At 39.8% G+C, this 13,333-nt stretch overlaps 1 protein-coding gene across 1 annotated transcript in view; it reads left to right on the forward strand.

Moving 5' to 3' along the window:
- Positions 1-13,333, forward strand: part of NTNG1 (netrin G1) — a 142,029-nt gene that overhangs the window by 41,994 nt on the left and 86,702 nt on the right. The window lies entirely within an intron of this gene.

The following is a 13,333-nucleotide window of genomic DNA, read 5'->3' on the forward strand; positions in this document are numbered from 1 at the left end:
AGAGAAACACAATTACTCTTCAGACTTACTTGAGTTACACTTGTTTTACTGCCTTATTTGCCTTCAGGTGGGGCTGTGGCCCCCATTCCCTGTTTTCGTGGATTCCCCACAACCCCAGGATGCTGCAGAGATCTTGTCCTAAGCCTTGCCACACCTACAAGCTCCAGAAGCAGAGCAGTGACTTTTATTTTTCCCTCGGTCAAAAACTGCCTGCTCATTTTCCTCCACTGCCAGTGGGGGAGCAGCTGATGGCAAAGCAGCTTTGGAGAAGCTCAGTGTGTGCAGAGTTAAAAGCTGCTGGGAGGTGACAGGATGATCTGGGACTTCATAAGCACTGGGATACCTCCTGGAGCTTTTGTTCAATTGCTATTCACGTTTTATTCAGTAAGAACATCTGTTGGTTTCAGCAAATTCATGTCTAGGAGTTAAATTAATTGAATCTCGGGATAGGATTTGCCTCATTGAAAGAAACTTCAGAGAATTTAAATAAACTATAAAGTCCTAATAAAATATTTTCTGTTGCATAGGGTTGTTTTATAACTACTTAAATATCCCTTCATATATTCAACACAGAGTTTTATATTGTTTTCTTGTGTGCTTGCAGATTTAAAAAAAGTCAGAAGTTTCTGTTTTTGAGCATCATATCCAAACTTTTGGTAACAGCCAAGTTTAGCCACCTGCAAGTATGCAGGCAGTTTCTCCAGGTTTGGGGGGTTATAGGACCCTACAAGAAAATGTTACATAAATATACATTTATATTTCTCTTATATCTGCAAAATAACAATTACAAAATGAAGTCTAGAAAAGCAGTCTGAGAAATATGAAAGAACTTGACTAGGCATAATATCACATGGAGGAATTGATTTTATGATTAAAAGCTAGTCAGTACTGTGTTGCAGAATATATACAGATCAGTAGAGAGATACAGTCACAAATCTTTGCAAGGAGGTGAGAAGTAAACAGTAGATTTTTTTTTTCTTTATTAGCTCCTATGCAAAGACAAGTATCTCTCCAGCTTCTTGAATAAATTACATTAATACATAATTTCCATAACCTTCCCATGTCACTGTGAGTTATCAAAATCAAAGATACCTTAAGAGGCTTGCTTTTCTCTTATATATATTTTAATTATTGGCCAGCTTTTTGAACTTGCATGTGCCCACAAAATATTATTGACTGGTGTATTCGAGTGCTATATAACAGAGTTCACAAAAATAATCTCAAATCCATTAAAAATTATTTACAGCCTTATGTTCACTTCCATTATAAGCTAAAACGTGAAGTTATTTTCTCTTGATCTCACTGCAGCACTTTGAGTAAATACCCAGTGAAAAATTAGGGGAAATGAAAATTAAAAAAAATCCAAGGGCATATCTTTTGAAGTTGCTTTTTTCTTTTTTACTTTTGCATTAACATATCACAGATGGCCATGTGGAACAGGGTGATTTTATATGCTGTCTAAAGACATTGTTACAAACAGAGCTATGTCACTTCTTATCCGTAAAACACTTTACTGGGGCCTGAAAATACTCAGATGCTATATGCAAAGGGTTTTTTATATGAAAAATGTAAATGTTGCATACCTTTAAAGAAAGGGGCATATGGCTCTGGGTTAGCACAGTACAGCCTTAAATTCTCTGTCAGATGAGAGAATACCTCACCTGCTCTGAGGTCTTTTATTTTTGCACCCTTACAAGTACTGACTCATTTTATAAACAGATACTTCTCATTCTAGTAAGTGCACTTCATACAGCTCCTTTCATACTAACTGGAACCTAAAATTCCATTTAAAGATAAATGCTGAGCAGTGCTAGCTTGTTTAAATTACTGAGTCCCTGTAGGAACACGTGGAGGCATATCTCATATTCATCCCTTTCTGGCTTCAGATGCTGCCTTGTCCAGCTGCCATCTGACATCAGAAGCACATCCAGGTGTTGGGGAGGGGCTGTCCCTGTTGTGCCCCTCACAGAGGCAGCTACGGTGGAGCTGGACTGTCCCAGTACTCTCCTGTCCCTTAGCACCCCGACCTCTGGGCTGCACAGCCAGGACACTGCAGGCTGGTGAAAGGTTTTGACCTTTCTTGCACCTACTGCAAGAAACAGTCTCTTGGAAAGTAGTCATACAGTCGACCATCAAGTCATTAAACAGCATTTTTGATCAAAATTAGTTGAGCAACTAGACAGGCTGGACTAAGAGAATGTAATTTTTCACATTTCAAATGACAGCAGTTAATTGCATTACTCTAGCCAAGATGTTTCTCTTTATCACATCTTCTGTAAGATGTGTGATGGGTAGGACTGATAGGGAACATAATATGCTGTAATTTATTACTTCCCAGGGTGGTACAGTGGAAAGAAGCATAGTCAGAGCTTCTCTTATCAACTTACTCTGTAATAGACTGAAATTTATTAGGATAAAAGGAAACCCTGTCCATAAACATTACCTTCAGGCATCCCAGCAGGTGTTTGTAGAAAGTCTATTTTTACCACCATAGAAAAATTAGATTCTCGTCTTCCAAGAAACTCCTCCACCTAAAGCTTACCAAAAGTCAAATACTTTTTATATTCATTCAACAATGTTCATGAGTTACAGTTGCCTTGTCCTAGCATACACATGCAGATTTAATCTCTGTGGGGGGTTAAAGCACAGAAAAAGAATTGTCAGCACAACATCCCCATAGGCCAGCAGCACTGAAATGCCCAGAGCACTGCACTGCCCAGGCTGCCCTGGTCTTGCTAACAAAGTTACCTGAGTTAGCCCAGTTCATGTGCCATGAATTCATGGCTGTTCCTGATTACACTGGAGGCATGCACAGGTTCAAAGGGAGACCCCAGCTTGCAGAAGTCTTGCCGTAGCTCTGTAGGGGAAGAAGCCTCTTCAGGTTTGAATTACTTTATAAACAACCCAGGGAGCAAGTTTGCCTCAGTTCAGGGGAGCTGGCTGCACGCTACACATCTGATGATGAGTTAATTGAAAGTGTTACATACCTTATCATAAGCCTTTCTTGCACTTGGAGATGCTGTTGTCTTACTTTAGGTAAAATATTCACATTCAGGCTTGGGAGGTACTCTGTGTCATCTGGGACAGTACCTGAGGCTATGAAATTTTGTAGGGACTGGTTTTATCCCCAGTGCTCTGAGGTGCCCACCTGAGGCAGCAGCAGGGATGGTGCAGACATTACACCCTGCCCTCTGCATGGACAGGAGCAGCTGCTTTCCTTCCCCTTTTAGCAGCACTGCCACACAACCAGTTGGGCTTTTCCATATTCCAGTGTGCTATGATGAAATAAGTTTTTTAAATGACAGGTTGTTAGAGGCAGTGCAAGCACATACAATACCTGAAATATAAATTTGCAGATAACAGTATTAATGATTTTAGGAAGTCATTTTATATTTTTCAAAGCTGTGTGGTTATTTTTTATTATGGACATATGTAATAAAGGAAATTACATGACATTCTCCAGCACAGAACTGAACAAATTACCAGTTTATCACAAAGTTTGCAACCCTTCCTCAAAAGATAATATGTGGGGATTGTTTTTGATTGAATTACTTATATTGGTGCAGTATCCTAATATGGATTTGATGAGTGACTTTATTCTTTTTCAAAGCACTATGTACTCTAATTTAAATGTGGAGAGACATCACACAATTCATTGTGAATACTAATAAGACATCGCTTCACTGTATAATGAAATTCAACATTCATATTTGTCTCTATAACAATTCCACATTATGTAGGTATACACTGTGACTCATTAAAAATATTTATTTTATCATCCTGACAAACACAAATGAAAGGAAAACAACATGGCCCACCTTTTAAGAGACATGAGGTGAAATTGGATTTCATTTACAACTGTCATTATTGTTTATGTTCTTTTTCATTCTTCCTTTAAGTGTTTCACATGCATGCAAAGGTCCTTTAAGCCTGGGAATACTGCAACAAAAAACTTACCAAATTCAACAGAAATTAGTGCAGATTTGGTAGCAGTAATAAGATGGGGGGAAGGGGGGGTTATAGATATTAAGAAGAGTGTTTCTGCATAACATCAGCAATTCTAATTGTGGTGTTTGACATTCAGTGTCAATGCATCAGCTCTAAAACATATTAAAAATGGCAATAGATGTGTTAGTAGGTCCAAAATGGTCAAAAGTAATACTGATGTTAATAATCAGAAATAAAATTACAGTTACTGTAGAAATACAAATTTGCATAAGGTCCACGAGCACAGAACCAATAACACTCTGGAGCAGGATGAACAGTGTCTACAGATGCAGACAGTCCCAAAAACACAGCTGAGACATCCCTAACAAGAAGATAATTCCTTCTGTCTCTTAATTCCTTTTTATGTGTTGTCTGGCTTTGCACTGTCTTTTCTCTATGGCATGAGCCATAGAATTAATTAAAAGATTTATCTTTGAAAAAAATAATTAATCAAAAATTTTTGAAAAAAGACCGTGAGGCAGAGGGTCTGGTTTAGCCACCACTTGTCTGAGCACTAATTACTTCACCTCTTTGTCTGATCTCCTGCACCTGTAACTTTGTGGGCAGCTGAACATGGTTGTAAGTCGTTTGGAGATTTAGAGCTAAAAAGTAGTATGCAAAACATTACATAAACATGCAATATTACATAAACAGGGATTGAAAGGGTTTTTTTACAGCTTTAAATGACCTGGTTTTGCTGTCCTTATTCACAGCTACTGCACTGCATCCTATTCAAACTGGTGTGATAGCACGCAAAATAAAGGACTGTCGGAGCTGGGGAAGACAGCCTGCCTTGGCTTGGAAAGGCTGTCTGATTTCAATGATAACAAAGGAAAAGTTAGTCCAGCGTTGGGAAATTAACTGTTTATTGAATGGCACTCAGCATTTCTCTCATTGGGGTGATTAGTAAAACATCAGCTCACTGTTTTGGCAGTGCTCTAGTGAATATAAGCATTACTTAGTGTTGGTTGTGCAGGTACTTGATTAGACCATCTGTTCTAAGATCACTTCTTTATGAAGAAATAAAATGAAAGCGAAGATAACTTTTTTTCTAACTATGTTTTGCATTACATTTGATGGAAGTTATTTAACTATTGCTACTACTTAGGAATCCTCTTTAGCAATCTCAAAAGTCTCCCACAGAGGAAGCAAGAATCACCCCAGGAAAACTATTAAAGCTGACAGTGGTTTGTCACAGGCAACCATTAATGAATACCGTGGAGGATTTGGTTTTCTTCTGCTCATTGTCTTGCCATAATTCATAGTCAATATCCCACAGATTTTGCAGAATGACTGTGTAGCTGCACATCTAAGCAACCAAATAGCATCTTTTAAGTTGGTGAAAATCACAAGTGAGAAATAAATTATAAGATCTTGTTTCTGACAGTGAATATTTAAACAAGGACTCTGTCTTCACAAAGCTAGGAAAGGTTTGGGATTTGGTTTTGTTAGTTTCCCTTTTAACTAGTTCCTAGTAAAGGAGTTGTGCTTTTCTGTGCATGAAAATAGTTTTGTATCAACTTCTTGTCAATCGGAATAGCTTGGTACAGTGCCTTTGGCTATCTCCACTAACACAGTCTGCTCAGAGTAAAACATAAAACCTACAATCACAATGACATAACCAGGTATGCTTCCATCACACTGCTGTACTTCCCAGGTGCAGCATATTCTACAGTTCCACTTTCAGGAAATAATAAAATAATCAGGTGAAACAAATTAAAAATATAAAGTCTGCTAACACAGATGTGTAAATACAGAGGAAGTAAAATACTGCCAGTAGAAAAAAACAGAATTCTTCAGACCTGAATTTAGATTGTTGAGTTTGTAACAGCAATACCTGCAGTGCAGACCAGGGTAAGCATTTGCAGGTGCTATGTTTACATCTGTCAGAAAGGAAATAATCTGAGTTTGTTGTCCTCAATCCTGCTGCTCTCTGTAAGAATAAAATTGTAATGATGCCTTGGGGGGACATATGCAGTGAAATTCATTGTGTTGGGACAGAAATGGTTGTGTCTAAGTCCAACAGACACGTATATTCCCTGAGTAGTCTTCTACAACATAAATAACACTTGCACATGAAAGTTGCTATTTTTGTATGTAATTGACCTTTTAGTCACTTAAGCATGAGTACAACAGTACAGGCACAATTTAGCTCTTTGTTCACTATTTAGCGTGCATTTTCATGTTGCCCTTAAGCCAGTCAATCTATCTGCACTGCTTCACTTCATTCCCAGCTGTTGCATCCCTTCTGGTAGTGGCAGTACTCTTCTAGCCAAGCAGTGCATCAGAACAGAGACGTGAGCTTGAACAGGGACTGGCCTGGGGCCCAGGTGGGGCTGGTCAGGGACATCAACCCCTGCTGCTAGGTTGGGTTAGGGGAGACATTAAGGCCTGCAGCGGTCTTCTTTGCTATCAAAACCTGTTTCTCAGACTTTTTGGTATGCACAGTTTTCTTTTCTAGACCAAAACTCTGAACACAGTCATTTATAACTACAACAAAAAATGAACAAACAAAAATGAACAAACAAAAAATGAACAAACAAAAAAAATTTTTTAGTGTTCCCAGCACCGTGATTTCTCCTGTCCCTATCAGGATGATTTAATCTCTCAGATTTTGATGCTCACATTCCCTCCATGTTCACTGTGATAACTGATAACATCTTTTCATAATAATGGACCAACTTCCCACTGCATTGCCTTTTCCTTGCTCAGGAATGGCACCTTTCAGCTGTAATGTTTTAGACTTCTTCTTTCTATCTTCTCAATGGCTCCCATTCTAATCCATGGATAGTCCAAAATAATGAGAAAGCGGGCAAGATGAGAGCTGTATCAGAACACAAAACCTAATGCAGAGACACCCCAAGCTGTTGTTACTGGCAGCATAAGCTATTCCCAGCTGAGGACATCCCCTGTATCTCCTGCCCTGTTTTCTTGCCAGAGCTCCTGCAGGGCAGCAGGATGGCTGGAAAACTGGCTCAGACAAAAATGCTGAGCTGAGCAGGATGCTGGAGATGGATACCCTCTGCTGCCTTGTCCAAGGAGTGCTCTCATGAACGGGCTGCTTTAGCCAGGACAAGTGCCACTGTTCTGACAGGAGATATTACACCCCCTGGGATTTCAGTTTCTTAAATCCAGGTATGCATCTGGTATAAAAGAAACTCCATTTATCTTGGAACATTTGCTGTATTGTTCAGCCAGAGCTCAGCTGGGGTCCCAGCATCAGGCATGGCATGGCACTGCAAAAGCTATAAATAGGAAAGTGATTATGTTGCCAGATACCTGCTGATGCTTGAGGAAAACACCAATATTGAGTTTCTAAAATAACAAAACCACACTGGGGTCGGTGCCAGTAAGATCTGCCATAAGGTTATGCCAGAAGGATCAGGTGGCCAAAGTTACATCAGCAAGGTTGCCAAGTCACAGACAGTTTCAGCAGCAGAAAGCTACCAGCGAGAAAAAGAAGGATTTTCACTCCCCAGAAGTGGGTAGAAATATTTCAGAGGAAACAAAACTCCATTTGACTCATAGAGTAAATTGAAAATCATTTTCAAAAAGTAACTAAAGTTACTGAAAATAGAGAATGTTCTGCTAGGAAGTAAATGTCTTTGGCAAATGCACCAATGCATTTGGTGCTGCAAATATTAAATGTTTTCCTATGCAGCATTTTCAGTCCATAGTATTGAAAAGAGGCAGTAATCTGAGAACTACTCTGTATGCCAGGAATACCTTCACATGATCAACCAAAAGGCTTTGCAAGCAACAGTACAATATAATCAGGGATTACCGCGTTCATCATGCAAAAGCATCCCTCTCTAATTCTGCATCTATATGTAAATTGGGTATAGGATTCCATACCTCGTAGAGGTGTTGTCATGAAGAGTAATTAGATAGGTTTGTGTGCCACACAGCAAAAGTGACAGATATTTAGATGCTTAAATATCTTTTTTAAATCTGAGTTACAAGGGCCTTCTTACACCAAGTTGGTTTCAGGATCAGGATCATAATCTACAATGTACTTTCAAGCTTAAAAGTGCATGAAGTTGTTAAGCATTATTGTCTATTTTTGGCCAGTCACATCCTCCCTTGTTTAATCTTTTTAAGTCTCCCCAGCAGGTATTGATTTAAACATGCTTTTATTCTCTTTTTTGCTCATTTTGAAGAATGTCCATTGTTCAGCCTGCAGCTCAGAGTTCAAAGTGCTAGTCTGGGCATCCAGATGCCCTTGCTTGGGAGCTCTTGAAAGAGCATCAAATCTTCCACTCAGATTTTAGCACTTTTTCTTTCTTAACTTAAATCACTTTAACTTAAAATGCTGTCACTGCAGTGATGAAAGGCTGTTGATGGTAAAATGTTCTTGTCTACAGCCATTCCTGTCATCATCACAGCAATAATTCTGCAGACACTGACCAAGATGCTCTCAAACCAGCTAATGGATGTAGTGGCTTTGATAACATCAATTATCATGCACCAGATCCTGGACCTTGCCTATCCTCCGCCTCACTGACTGTTTGCCCTTAGCAGAACAACACCTTATTAGGTGTGGTAGTGTCACAATTAATGGTTTCATAATCTGGCTCTGTCATGGTAAACAAGTAATTCCTGGTTAGAAACCACATGCGAAATGTAAGCATTAGGGCAATTGCTGCTGTTAGCTATTGCTGTCTAATTAATCACCTACAATGTACAGCATGCACCAAGTGAATTAATTGTAATGATCTTTTGAAAAGGAAAACAGAAATACTCTATTATTTCTAAAAGTGTGACTTGAATGTGGTAATTTACCACACAGCCACACTCCATACCTAAGTGAGGCTGTATTTATTTCTTGTCTCATGCATCTGATCTAATTACTTTGTGGCAGTGGTATAAAAATCAGTTGGAGTGACTCACTTGAAAATTTATTTTGCTTCTTCTTAAAGTCTTGGCCAGCTTGACCTCAGCAGCCTTTACCAGTTTGAAAATGCAAGTTATAATCCTCTGTAGGGATTCAGCCAGGTGTCCACTACAGCATGAAATCTGTGATACAGCTTCCAGTCTTCACGCTGCAGAAGATTTAAGCCCCTCTGTCTTTGTTCCTGAGTGAGAAAGTGCATGAGGTCTTAATGTGGACAGGGAACACACTGAAAGGAGCAACATTTTCAATCTGAGCCTGCGTGGGTGCCACTGAGGAGCTGCACAGGTGAGAGACCAGAGGTGTCACCTAAGCAGCAGCACTCAAACTGCAACCCTTGAACAGCAGCTGCAGTGCTGCTGCTGCTCCCCTGCTGACATTCAGAGGTCACACTGCTGCTGGACGTCTGCTTTTGACCTAAATCCTCACTCTAAGGCCACTGTGCTGTTCCTGGAGAGGCTTTTGGTAGGACACATTGCTGCCCAGGGGGAGCAAGGCCAGCCCTGGCACCCTGTCCCAGCCAGGGACGCTTGCAGAGCACCTCCAAAACCACTATAAAAGTTCAAGCTGGCTGCCACAAAGAGACATTGCTGTGTGCTAAAACAAACTAAATCCAGCTAGTTGAGAGGAAATGAGGGGAAACCTACAGTCAGCCCTACTCAGGAGCTTGTCGGGTAACTCTGCTTTTTCCAGCCAGGGCTGAATGTGATCAAGTCATGTGGTGCAGCCACATGCCCTCACTGTGCCTGCAAATCAGGTACCTCCTCCTAAAGCCAACACTTAGACTATGGCAGTAGTTTCAGTAATACTTTCAATTCCATGAGCAGCCAAAACAAAAATAAATAGCGGCTTAATTTGCCTGCCTGCAAGGAGCTATCTAATATCCATCTCCCATTGCTGTACAGGAAAATAGCTGGTTTCTTTTAGGTGGTCATGGTTGTGGTGGTGGGAAAGACTCAACCACCTTTTATGCTAATTGGCACTAAAGTGTTTAGAAGTATTTATCAGTATTTAATTATTTAGAACTCTCCTAATGGCTTAAATATAATTTTGAAAAGTTATAAATATTTTCCACCTTGTCCTACTGAAGAGCTGCTTCTTGGAAGGCTTAAATGAAGATCTATTTACAGCTGCCTGCTAGGCACAAAATTACTTAGAGATGCTAATGCTCTGGTCCTTCAGATGGCCCCAACACAGACTGAGCTTGGCTTTCACAAACTGGACAAAGTTTGTCTTTGTTGTATTCATTTTATTGTGACAAAAGTCTTAAAGAGGATTATTATAGAGATCAAGGCATTAAAATATGTAACTAATCCCAGTTAAATTAATTGTTTTCATAATAACATGTACTGAGGGACATTTGTGTAGAGTAAGACCCTTTTAGACTGTTTTGGTAATGTAAGTGTGACTTACCATGCAAATTACATTTAAGATTAATTAGAAACAGTTGAAAGCCAAGTTGCTAGCAGAGAAAATGGGAACCTGATTCCAAGCCTCTGAAGGAATAATTATGTTAAATATTTCAAAATTACATCAGCAATTGCCATGTCAGTAGACAGAGGGGAATTTACATAAACTCATAATTTCTCTCCTCATGTTAGAATTCAGGACACTTGTTTTATTGGCTTGTAATCAGCTTAGATTTTTTTTCCTCCTAGTTTTCTTTTTCAAGCACTTAACTCCACACAGGTTATTTTGGTGTCATCAAATCATTCACCTCTTAAAAGAGAATTGTGTGCCATAATATTAAAAGAATAATTAAGTTTATTGGTGAGGATACACCTGAAGTTTTTATTTGGATTCTCATTTGCAGTAATGTCCTTATCCTGGTGTTTCAGTGGCAGGTTGTGGCACTGCTGTTACCACTGGTAAGAGTTTCAGGTGCAGGACAGGACAGCACTGTGGTTCTGACCTGTTTCTCACAATACTCTGCCATTAACTGGAATAGTCTCCTCTTTCCCTAAAAAGCTCTGTGCACAGAGTTGTAGATTGCATTTCAGTTGCGAGCTAGGGCTGCCAGCTCTCAATGTCATACTGCATTCACGTCAGCTTGTGGGGTGTTTTTAGAGCCCCCCTCCCAGTTATTCTCTGATTGTGTTGGCACCTCAGCTTTTGCTAAAACGTAAAAGATAAAAGGCAAAGGGAGTAAAATAAATCAACTAATATAGAGAAAGAAACATTACATCCCATACAACCTGGGTTAACTGCTGGAAGTCATAAAACATGCTTCCTCCAGCATCCAGGGACTAAGGGATCAGAGTGGCTTTAGTTTTTAGCACAAAGAGTCACAACAGACTCAGTGGTTGCTTGTGGAGCAGGAAACTAAAGCCATCCCTCAGCAGTGCCTAATGCTCCTGTCTGGCTGCACAGGAGCATTTATTTGTTGGATTTCCATACCTGTGACTGCCCACTGTAGTTGCTTTTGCCAACGCAAAAGCAGAAGCATAAAGCATATAGATTAGAGGTACACAGATCTAAGCGACCAGATTTTTCTAGGCAACCTCAGACAGGTGTGATTTATGCAATCTGAGCATCTTCTGATAAACTGATATTTACATATAGCCAAAGGATCTGGAACCTTACAGATTTCACAATATGTATATTTTCCCTGAGGAAAATATGCTTGTGTAAGTTAACAGATTCTAGCATTTGTATCTGATACATTAAATGGAGCTTAAATATTTAAAAATTCTGTGTTTTCTCTCTTCTGCTTGAAACTTACTTTTAATTTTCACTGTTTTATTCAAAAGGAAGGCATAGAAATAGCAACCGTGAGCTTGAAATCAGAGCTGTAACAGATTATAGACAAAATTTTGCAGAGTATTTCCAGTTACAGCTGGTTTTCAAATAACCCTTTTTGTTGTCATGTAGTTTTTTTTCCCCAACTTCAAGTCCCAGTGAATCGTTGTCAGTTTTAGCACTCAGCTGTATTAACAAGAAAGACAGAGAAAGAAAACAGCATTTTCCAGCCCAGGTAAGAGGAAGTTGCCAGTGGGGAGGTCAGAGTGAGTGCAGAAGTTCTTTTGCTTGTGTTTTGTGCGAGTATATCAAAGAGCAGAGCAGTGGCCAAGGTGGAAACTCATGTTTGAAACCTGTTTTCCACACTGGATAGCGCTGAGTCACTTCATTGCCCTCAGGCTTTGAGATGGAGAGAAGTATAACTGCAATTATAAGAAAAGACAAGGTTGATCATCATGCCAGGGCTTGTTCTCTTTTCAGGGCAGGTGCAGGGGACTCTGAATAATGACAATAACAGCTATATTAATGACCTCATCGAGCTCTGCTAAGTATAGGCATGTGCATATTTTCCCCCAGCAGTGCTGACTAGCAGTGAATAGAGATTTCTTCACCATCTCAGTGTCAGGTGGAGGGAAGGTTACAGAGCAGCAGTTGCTTTCTGGAACAAACACAGAATGAACAAGTAGCAAAATACTAACGTACTGTTGAAAGCTGAAATTAGATATACGTGATTCAGTGCAGCCTACAGGGTCTGATATCTTGGCAACTGCTGCAAGATATCCCCAATCTGCAGACAAAATAGCCTTTGTGAAGAAGCAGAAGATTGTAGTGTGAAAGTTAATGCATCAAAAGGCCAAAAAGAGGATAATTCACTTTCACCTTGCTTCAGAGGACAAGCAGTAGCAAAATCTGTGCACTATTGGCAAACTTTTTTTGTGCTGTTTTTAACTCAACCCTCAGTTCAGAACTCCAGCCGCCTTGGCAGTGTTCCAGCTGGAGCCACTGACATCTCCCACCTAATCAAGTGCTGGATTATCTTGTCCTGATAAATTGAACCTGGTGCCTCATGAAAAGGCTTTTCTGAAGTACTTTGGTACCCCGTAATAAGATGGCAGATACCTGAATCAAGTCCCAGAGCTGACAGAGCACTGTTTTTTCTAATGGCTTTTGGTTGCAAGGGTAAATGTTTTAAGGCAAGGCAGTGTTGAGCTGGTTAAGCATGATAAATTTCCCACCTGGGTGAAAGGAAACTTGAAAGTATACTGAATACAGGCTCATACTGAGTACACACAGGCTGCACTGCTAACAAAATACACTTGCCCTACAAATTAGTACTTTTTTGGGCAGAGCTCTGAGGAACATGCTTGTTTCAAAAACATATTCTCTTTGGTTGCTGCAGCTTTCTAAGAGTTGGAGTTACTGAGCTATTAGAGACTTGCATACTGTTCTTAGTCTTTTGTGACTCAATCCTTGGTTCAAGTTGTTCAGGGTAAATAAGCTTGCTTCTTTCTTTAACATATATTAAGAAAAATGTCTACAGTACAGACACAAGGGTGCTGTCTATGTTGTGTTTGTACTTCAACAGGTAAAACAGCCAGGATTAATCTCATTAAGATAAAGTTAGTACTTGCAGGCATTTGTTTTTTCTTTCTTGGCTTTCCTCCTGGAGAAAAGCAGTCCTCAGTCAAGAAGCATCTTGTGTGTCACACTCACCTC

This window comes from Pyrgilauda ruficollis, unplaced genomic scaffold, assembly GCF_017590135.1.
Source record: "Pyrgilauda ruficollis isolate IOZ18807 unplaced genomic scaffold, ASM1759013v1 scaffold49, whole genome shotgun sequence".
NCBI lineage: Eukaryota > Metazoa > Chordata > Aves > Passeriformes > Passeridae > Pyrgilauda > Pyrgilauda ruficollis.